The sequence below is a fragment of the Leucopleurus acutus genome (genome assembly GCF_964270905.1).
Source record: "Leucopleurus acutus genome assembly, chromosome: 10".
Classification (NCBI taxonomy): Eukaryota; Metazoa; Chordata; class Mammalia; order Artiodactyla; family Delphinidae; genus Leucopleurus; species Leucopleurus acutus.
Window position 1 is genome coordinate 42,944,434 of NC_139153.1, and position 8,992 is coordinate 42,953,425.

Sequence of the window (8,992 nt, forward strand, 5' to 3'; positions counted from 1 at the left end):
TGTATATGTTCTTTGGAGAAATGTCTATTTAGGTCTTCTGCCCATTTTTGGATTGGGTTGTTTGTTTTTTTAATATTGAGCTGCATGAGCTGTTTATATATTTTGGAGATTAATCCTTTGTCCGTTGATTCGCTTGCAAATATTTTCTCCCATTCTGAGGGTTGTCTTTTTGTCTTGTTTGTGGTTTCCTGTAGCCTCTCTGCTATGGTTGGGGTTGTGTTCCTGTCTTGATAGTTGTTTGGCATGGGGCGTCCAGCACTGGAGCTTGCTGGCCGTTGGGTGGAGCTGGGTCTTAGCATTGAGATGGAGATCTCTGGGAGAGCTCTCTCCGATTGATATTACATGGGGTCAGAAGGTCTCTGGTGGTGCAATGTCCTGAACTCGGCTCTCCCACCTGAGGCTCAGGCCTGATACCAGGCCAGCACCAAGCACCAGCACCAAGACCCTGTCAGACACATGGCTCAGAAGTAGAAAAGGGAGGAAAAAAGAAAGAAAAAAAATAAAAGAAAATTATTAAAATATAAAATAATAATGATAATAAGAAAAGAAGAGAGCAACCAAACCACTAAACAAATTCACCAATGATAACAAGTGCTAAAAACTGTACTAAGATAAACATAAAAATCAGAAACAAATCATTTGCAGACAGCAAACCCCAAGTCCACAGTTGCTCCCAAAGTCCACTGCCTCGATTTTGGGATGATTCGTTGTCTATTCAGGTAGTCTACAGATGCAGGATACATCAAGTTGATAGTGGGGATTTAATCTGGTGCTCCTGAGGCTGCTGGGAGAGATTTCCCTTTCTCTTCTTTGTTCGCACAGCTCCGGGGGTCAGCTTTGGATTTGGCCCCGCCTCTGTGTGCAGGTCGCCCTCAGGCAACTGTTCCTGCCCAGACAGGATGGGGTTAAAGCTGCGGCTGATTAGGGGGCTCTTGCTCATTCAGGCTGTGGGGAGGGAGGGGTATGGAAGTTATGATTGGAATGTGGGGCGAGCCTGCAGCAGCGGCCAGTGTGACGTTGCAGCAGCGGCCAGTGTGACGTTGCAGCAGCCTGAGGCTCACTGTGTGTTCCCTCTGGGGAACTTGTCCCTGGATCACAGGACCCTGGCAGTGGCGGGCTGCACAGGCTCCCAGGGGTGTGTGGATAGTGACCTGTGATTGCACACAGGATTCTTGGCGGCTGCAGCAGCAGAGTTAGCGTTTCACGCCCCTCTCTGGAGTCCAAGCTGATAGCCGCGGCTCGTACCTGTCTCTGGAGCTCTTTTAGGCAATGCTCTGCCTTCTGTGGGCAGACAGGGAAGGAATCCCCTCTCCTAGTGCACCCTGAAACAATGGTCTCTTGCCTCTTAGGCAAGTCCAGACTTTTTCCCAGACTCACTCCCGGCTAGCTGTGGCACACTAGCCCTCTTCAGGCTGTGTTCACGCAGCCAACCCCAGTCCTCTCCCTGGGATCTGACCTCTGAAGCCTGAGTCTCAGCTCCCAGCCCCCACCCGCCCTGGTGGGTGAGCAGACAAGCATCTCAGGCTGGTGAGGGCCGGTCGGCACCTGTGCGGAAATCTCTCTGCTTTGCCCTCTGCACCCCTGTTGCTGCGCTCTCCTCCGTGGCTCCGAAGCTTCCCCACGGCCACCCACCGTCTCCCCCAGTGAAGGGGCTTCCTAGTATGTGGAAACTTTTCCTCTTTCACAGCTCCCTCCGGGTGGTGCAGGTCCTGTCCCTAATCTTTTGTCTCTGTTTTTTCTTTTTTCTTTTGCCTACCCAGGTATTTGGGGAGTTTCTTGCCTTTTGGGAAGACTGAGGTCTTCTGCCAGCGTTCAGTAGGTGTTCTGTAGGAGTTGTTCCACATGTAGATGTATTTTTGATGTATTTGTGGGGAGAAAGGTGATCTCCATGTCTTACTCCTCAGCCATCTTGAAGGTCCCCTAATTAGGGCTTCTGACAAATCAAATGGCCCAGATGAATACAGGCTCATTGTAGGAAATTTAGAAAGTATAATTAGAAGAACATGTCATCCATAATCACCCTGCTCAGATAATCAGGATTAACATTACTTCCAATTCCCAATGCACTTAAATACTTGTAAAATGTTTTCGTTTAAGAAGTATACATTTGTTTGAAAATAAACTGCTGTTTAAGTATATAAAGGCCTACTTCTGCCCTCCAGGAAAGTCATTGTTCTTACAGGTCTTCTTCTCTATGTGTAGTTTCATATATAGTACACGTTAAAAAATAGTTCATATAGGGCTTCTCTGGTGGCGCAGTGGTTGAGAGTCCGCCTGCCGATGCAGGGGACATGGGTTCGTGTCCCAGTCTGGGAAGATCCCACATGCCACAGAGTGGCTGGGCCCGTGAGCCATGGCCGCTGAGCCTGCGTGTCTGGAGCCTGTGCTCCGCAACGGGAGAGGCCACAACAGTGAGAGGCCCGCGTACCGCAAAAAAAAAAAAAGTTCATATAATATGTATGGGGCTTTTTTTTCTAAACCTGATTTCACAGTGCACATACTGTCCAGCAGCATTCTTTTTTTCCATTCAGTAAGTTTTCATGTTAGTCCTTATTTGCCATCCTCTCTCACAAGGTGGCTTTGTGGCTCCAAAAAAAGCATGGATAACCCTGATAACTCCTATGTGGTACAAATTGTCCTATTTTGCAGTTGAGAAAATTGAGGCTCAGAGAGGCACTGTACCACTGAACAAAGAGCTGTGTGAACCCCAGCTCAAAGGTGATCCCAGCTCTTATGTTACTTGGAACCTACAGGAAATCGAATTGTGTTGCACTGGATCAACTCTGCATGCACTATAAAGAGTTTTCTTAGAAGAAATGATGCCTCTACTAGCATTAGCAGTTGAGCATCTCAGAGCCACCACCTATGTAAAGCAGACTCTGCTACTCCCCTACCTTTGCACCACTCCTGTGGTTGTGTGTTTGTTTCCCTCTTAGCCTCCTAGAGGGCAAGGACACATTTATTTCTTCTCTAGGTCCCCAGCACAGGGCCCTGTTCTGGTGATGATGGTTGAATTGATGCCATCTTTGGACACTCTGCTGGGAAGTGATTTCTGTCTCCTGGACAAATCTACTGTGTGCATAAATATCACCTGCTAGCAGTCTTGTTAAAATGAAGATTCTGATTCAGGTCTGGAGCTGGATTGAGGTTCTGCATTTCTAACAGACTCCCAGATGATGTTAATGCTGTGGGGCAATGGGGACCACACTGAGTAGCAAGGCTGTAATTGATCATTGCCCTCAGCACACTCACAGGCCTTGCAACATACTTGCCTCCTTCACTGGGCTCCATCAAGCAGATGCTATGCACGTTTTCTCTTTGTTCCTGCCACAGTGCCCAATATTGTGACCAGCTCATGTCCTTGCTACAGATGTCTGACTGAACAGACTATGATTTGATTATAAAAGATAAATAAAATTTTAAAACTTGCTGACAGCCTCATGGTGCAAACTAGAGCACCCTGAACTGGGAGTGTGGTGGGGGAGGAATACCTTATCCCACATTTATTTAAAGAGCAATGAAGGGCTTCCCTGGTGGCACAGTGGTTGAGAATCTGCCTGCCAATGCAGGGGACACGGGTTCGAGCCCTGGTCTGGGAAGATCCCACATGCTGCGGAGCAACTAGGCCCGTGAGCCACAACTACTGAGCCTGCGCTCTGGAGCCTGTGCTCCACAACAAGAGAGCCCGCGACAGTGAGAGGCCCACGCACCGCGTTGAAGAGTGGCCCCCGCTTGCCGCAACTGGAGAAAGCCCTCGCACAGAAACGAAGACCCAACACAGCCAAAAATAAATAAATAAATAATAATTAAAAATGAATATCCGATTAAAAAAAGCAATGAAAACAAACCTCAAAGATGGCTTATGGACAAAAGATGACCTATTGAGTTCTGGGAGACCCATTCAGACTCTCCCTCACCTTTAGGAGCTAAAGTTACAAATTTAAGAGGCCTTAGGGGCCAAGCAGGGAATTTAAATATGAGAACCACCCCACCCCCAACCCCATGTGCGACAAGAGGGATGGGTGTGGCCTGTGACAACCTAGGGAGGGCATGTCTTGTCTCTCTTAAGCCTTCACTCCAACCTTACCTCAGTGTCTTCCTCTCTCTCGTCTCTTTTCCCTCTGTGTCCATTTATTTCTCTGCCCAGTTAAACAAATGAGTACATACATCCTCTGGACCAGGCCTGTTCCAGGCAGCAGAGTTGCCAGGATGACTAAGATCCCTGGACTCCTTGGGTTCTGGGTTTTTGCAAAACATTCAGTTCTAACTCCCTGTCCTGTACTGGCTGAAGGCTGTAATCTCCTTTTTCTTGCTATGACTGATGTTATGGGCTGAATTGTGATATATTGGGAATTCCCTGGCAGTCCAGTTGTTAGGACTCTGAGCTTTCACTGCCAAGGGTGCGGGTTCAATCCCTGGTCTGGGAATTAAGATCATGCAAGCCGAGCAGCAAGGCAAATACATACATACCTACGTACATGATATATTGAAGTCCTAATCCCTGGCACCTGTGAATGTGAACTTATTTGGAAGTGGGGTCAGTTGCAGATGTAATCAAATTAAGATGAGGTCATTAGGGTGGGCCCTAATCTGACTAGTGTCCTTAGAAGAAGAGACAGAGACACGGGGAGAATGCCATGTGACCACAGAGGCAAAAATTGGAGCGATGCATCTACATGCCAAGCAATGCCAAGCGTTCCCAGCAACACCACAAGATAAGAGAAGGGTGGAACAGATTGTCCTCTAGAGGCCGGAGCCTTGCCAACACCTTGATTTTGGACTTGTAGTCTCCACAACTGTGAGAGAATATTGTTCTGTTGTGTTAAGGCACCAGGTTTGTGCCAATTTGTTGTGGCAGACCTAGAGAACTCAAACAGGTGATAAGACACAAGCCTCTTTATTACCAGCTTCGCTGCTCCACCTTCTCCCACCTCCAGAGCAGTCACAGGCAGGGAGGAGCTGTCCACCGTGGGGCATGCTCCGGCACGGCAATCAGCCCCGTGGATCATGTGACTTCTGTTGTTAAATCGGTCACCAGTAATTAGTGACTCCCATTGATTCAATCAGCACCCTTGTATCATGTGTCTCCTGTATATTAAACCAGCCCCCTAAATTGATCACTCTGCCTTTCATGGAAGCATAATAAAGGAAAGAAGAAAATAGTGTCCAAAAGCGGTCAGTGTGTTAAGGCTTCCTTTTTCAGTATTCTTATATCATGGTGTTTTATTTATTTAATTTTTTAAAAGATTTTTTATTTTTTGATGTGGACCATTTTTTAAAAAGTCTTTATTGAATTTGTTACAATATTGCTTCTGTCTTATGTTTTGATCTTTTGGGCTCAAGACATGTGGGATCTTAGCTCCCTGACCAGGAATCAAACCAACACCGCCGGCACTGGAAGGCAAAGTCTTAACCACTGGACCACCAGGGAAGTCCCTCATGGTGTTTTAATAGACTGCAAATCTATGGAAGTTGTTCCTACATGATAGTAATCTTGTTTTAAAGGGAGTATTAATTTTTGGTGTCTTAGTGGGAAAATATTTAGTGTAAAATTATTCCTAAATTATAAAAATCATAGAAATTTTATAAGCCTGCAAATCTCAACTTTCCTGTAACAAAATTACAAAGACAAATTATTTCTTTATATCATAAAACTAAAGTATTGTTTCCAACACAAATGCAACTTTGTAATCTTGGAAAACACTAATCTTGTTACCTTTAACTTAAATGCAACTCTATTTTCTTAGTTTCTTGCTGCAGTTATTTATACATATTAATATTTTTAGTAAATATGCAGAAAAAGTCAATTCTGAAATATTCTTACAAATCAGTCTCTTTTAACATAATCTTTAAGTCCATAATCTTGGACTTCCCAGTTACTTTAGTACTTAGTCGATCCTTAACTGACATGGTTCCAAATCTCTTTACAGTTCTTTTTTTTTTTGGCCACGCCGTGCAACATGCAGGATCTTAGTTCCCTGACCAGGGATCGAACCCGTGCCCCATGCAGTGAAAGTGTGGAGTCCTAACCACTGAACCACCAGGGAATTCCCTTGTATTATTTTTTAGATTCTACATATAAGTAATATCATCTCTAGGTCCATCCGTGTTGCTGCAAATGGCATTATTTCATTCTTTTTTATGGCTGAGTAATATTCCATTGTATATATGTACCACATCTTCTTTATTCATTCATCTGATTATTATTTTTTTTAGCTGCAGCGTGTGGTTTGCGGGATCTTAGTTCTCCAACCAGAGATTGAACCCAGGCCTTCGGCAGTAAAAGCTCAGAGTCTTAACCAACGGAATTCCCTGTTCATCTGCTGATGGACAATTTAGGTTGCTTCCATATCTTGGTTATTGTAAATAGTGCTTCTGTGGACATTGGAGTGCATGTATCTTTTTGAATTAGAGTTTTCATCTTTTCTGGATATATGTCCAGGATTGGGATTGTAGAATCATGTGGTAACTCCATTACACTTGGTTTCTTAATCTCTGATACAAAAGAGTCAAAATGGATGCTCTCTCACATGACATTATATTGATATTTCTTGGTACTCAAAAATTTTTCACATGAGAACATGGTTTCCTTTGAATGGTAGGCTTCTTCCCTTGGCTATGATCTCCTATAAGGCTGCAAATGTTTAAGCAATTCTTATTAATTTCATTGGCGATCCTTGCTCATATCTTCCTCATAGTTGAGGTTCAATTGTTGATTTATTGAATCAGGATAACACCCAGTAAGATTTCCATGCTCAAAGAAAGCCACAGACTAAGTTATCAGAATGCAGTTTATGAGAGAGAGGAGAAATTTAAGGATATACAAAATTGGATTCACTAGTTTTATGCAGCAGGCCAAGGTTGACATGCAGTATGGAAAATCTTAGGTGAAGCATGTGTTATAGTTCAGTTCCAGTTGTGTTGCTCTAAGAGTGAGAGACCCAAAGTTATTCCTGTAGAGTAACTATAGTAGATAATAAGGCTGCTAAGGGCTTTGGACTACACGTAGATGTTGGTTATGCCTACCTAACAGGTTTTATACATTTTCAATTTAGATAATTTATAATATACTATTCCCTTCTTTTTAAAGATCATTACAGAGTTAGTATGAAGAAAGGTGAAAAAAGCTCTCAGATTAACAAATTGGGCATTAACCAGCACCATGATATTTTCTGAAAATCAGAAACACTTACATGCATATGCATATGTATAGGATACAAAAAATTTTTCTACTGGACTCAGCTCAGATTGGGCTTTTATTAAAATGTACTGTAGATAGACCTGCTCTATAATGTGAACTTCAGATTGTAAATGGATAACATAGAAAAGAGTCAAAGAATAGCCATATTCATGATGAAGAAACTGGTTGTGTTCTAGGAGGAGTTATTCCTTACTTTTTTCACTGGTCATTTCCTGACTTTATCAGAGCCTGATCAGAACTCCAGCCACACAAGGAATTGGGTTCTCATGAAGTTAATTACTTGAGAATTACAGATAGGATAAGGATATGGGGGTCACTAATATAGGTAGCAAAGGACCTTTCTAATGTACATATTCAACATAACTAAGCTGGGTAATCTCAAAGACCCTTTAATTGCCAAGGGGAGAGATGTACTTCCACAGTATGTTACGTATGTGCCCTAGTATTTGAAACCTATCATTAAATCAGCTATATTTAAAACAATGTACAATGTGATAATTTTAAAATATGTAATTGCATGATGAAACAGATCCTAAGCTCTCAGTAATCACAAAGGGTATTATCCTAACACACTAATCCAAAAAGAGTATTTTAAATATACTAGTTTATCAATTGCTTCTTCATGAAAATGGAACAGTGAAAGAAATTTCGAAGTTTCCATACACAGTAGCTTGTATTTGCATTACACACATATCTGATAATACATATTATATAAACACACTTTGAATATGGGAATAAGATTCTTGATTTTTCAACTTATGATACTAGCAAAGAAAAATCTATACAGCAGAACTTTCTTCTAGATTCTGGATACCTGCAAAATCTTTAATATCCATTTGTCATTTAAGAGTTAATAGCTCCAAAGGAGCCACTGTAATGTGTAATATGCAAGCATTAAAAAATAATTTGTAAGATGCATCAATAGTAATTGTTTTGTGTTATCAGCATAGAGCTTATATACAGTAAGTCCCCTACATATGATGAGTTCCATTCCAAGAGTGCGTTCGTAAGTCCAAGAAAGTTAGCCTAGCCAACACAATCGGCAATATAATACTGTACTGTAATAGGTTTATAATACTTTTCACACAAATAATACATAAAAACAAACACAAAAAATAAACATTTTAAATCTTACAGTACAATACCTTGACAGTAGTACAGTACAACAGCTGGCATACCGCGGCTGCTATTGTGTGAACAGGGAAGGAGAGTTGCTGACTGGAGGAGGGAGAGGAGGTGGGAGATGGTAGAGCTGAAGGATCGTCAGCAATAGGAGATGGAGGGCAAGCTCTAATTTCACTCACACCCGACTTTGATGGCACAGGTTCTGGTTCCTTGTTGGATTCAATTCTATCTACCCTCTTGAAAAAATGTTCCAATGACGTTTGGGTAGTAGCTCTTTTTTTCTCGTAATAGATGACACGGTACCACTGGATTGTGTTCTGAATGGCTACTGCAACCTTCGTGTACCATTCTACGTTCAGGTCCTGTGCCTCAAAAACTAACAGTGCCTCCTCAAATAAAGAAAATCCCTTTGTCATTTCCTGCGTCATGAATCTCTTCGGTTCTTCAGTTACTTCTTCTTCCTCTTGTCTCTCTTCATCCTTTCTCTGGGCCTCCAATTCTATCTTTTTGCCTCGCTTCACTCTCTCAATTATTTTCACTTTTGTTTCCATCATTATCGCTTGGCACTTCTTAGAAGTACCAGCTACATCACTGCTGCTTTTACACTTGCTTCTGGACATCCTGGGCTTGAAATAAAAATACTGTACTACTGTACTCTATACAGTA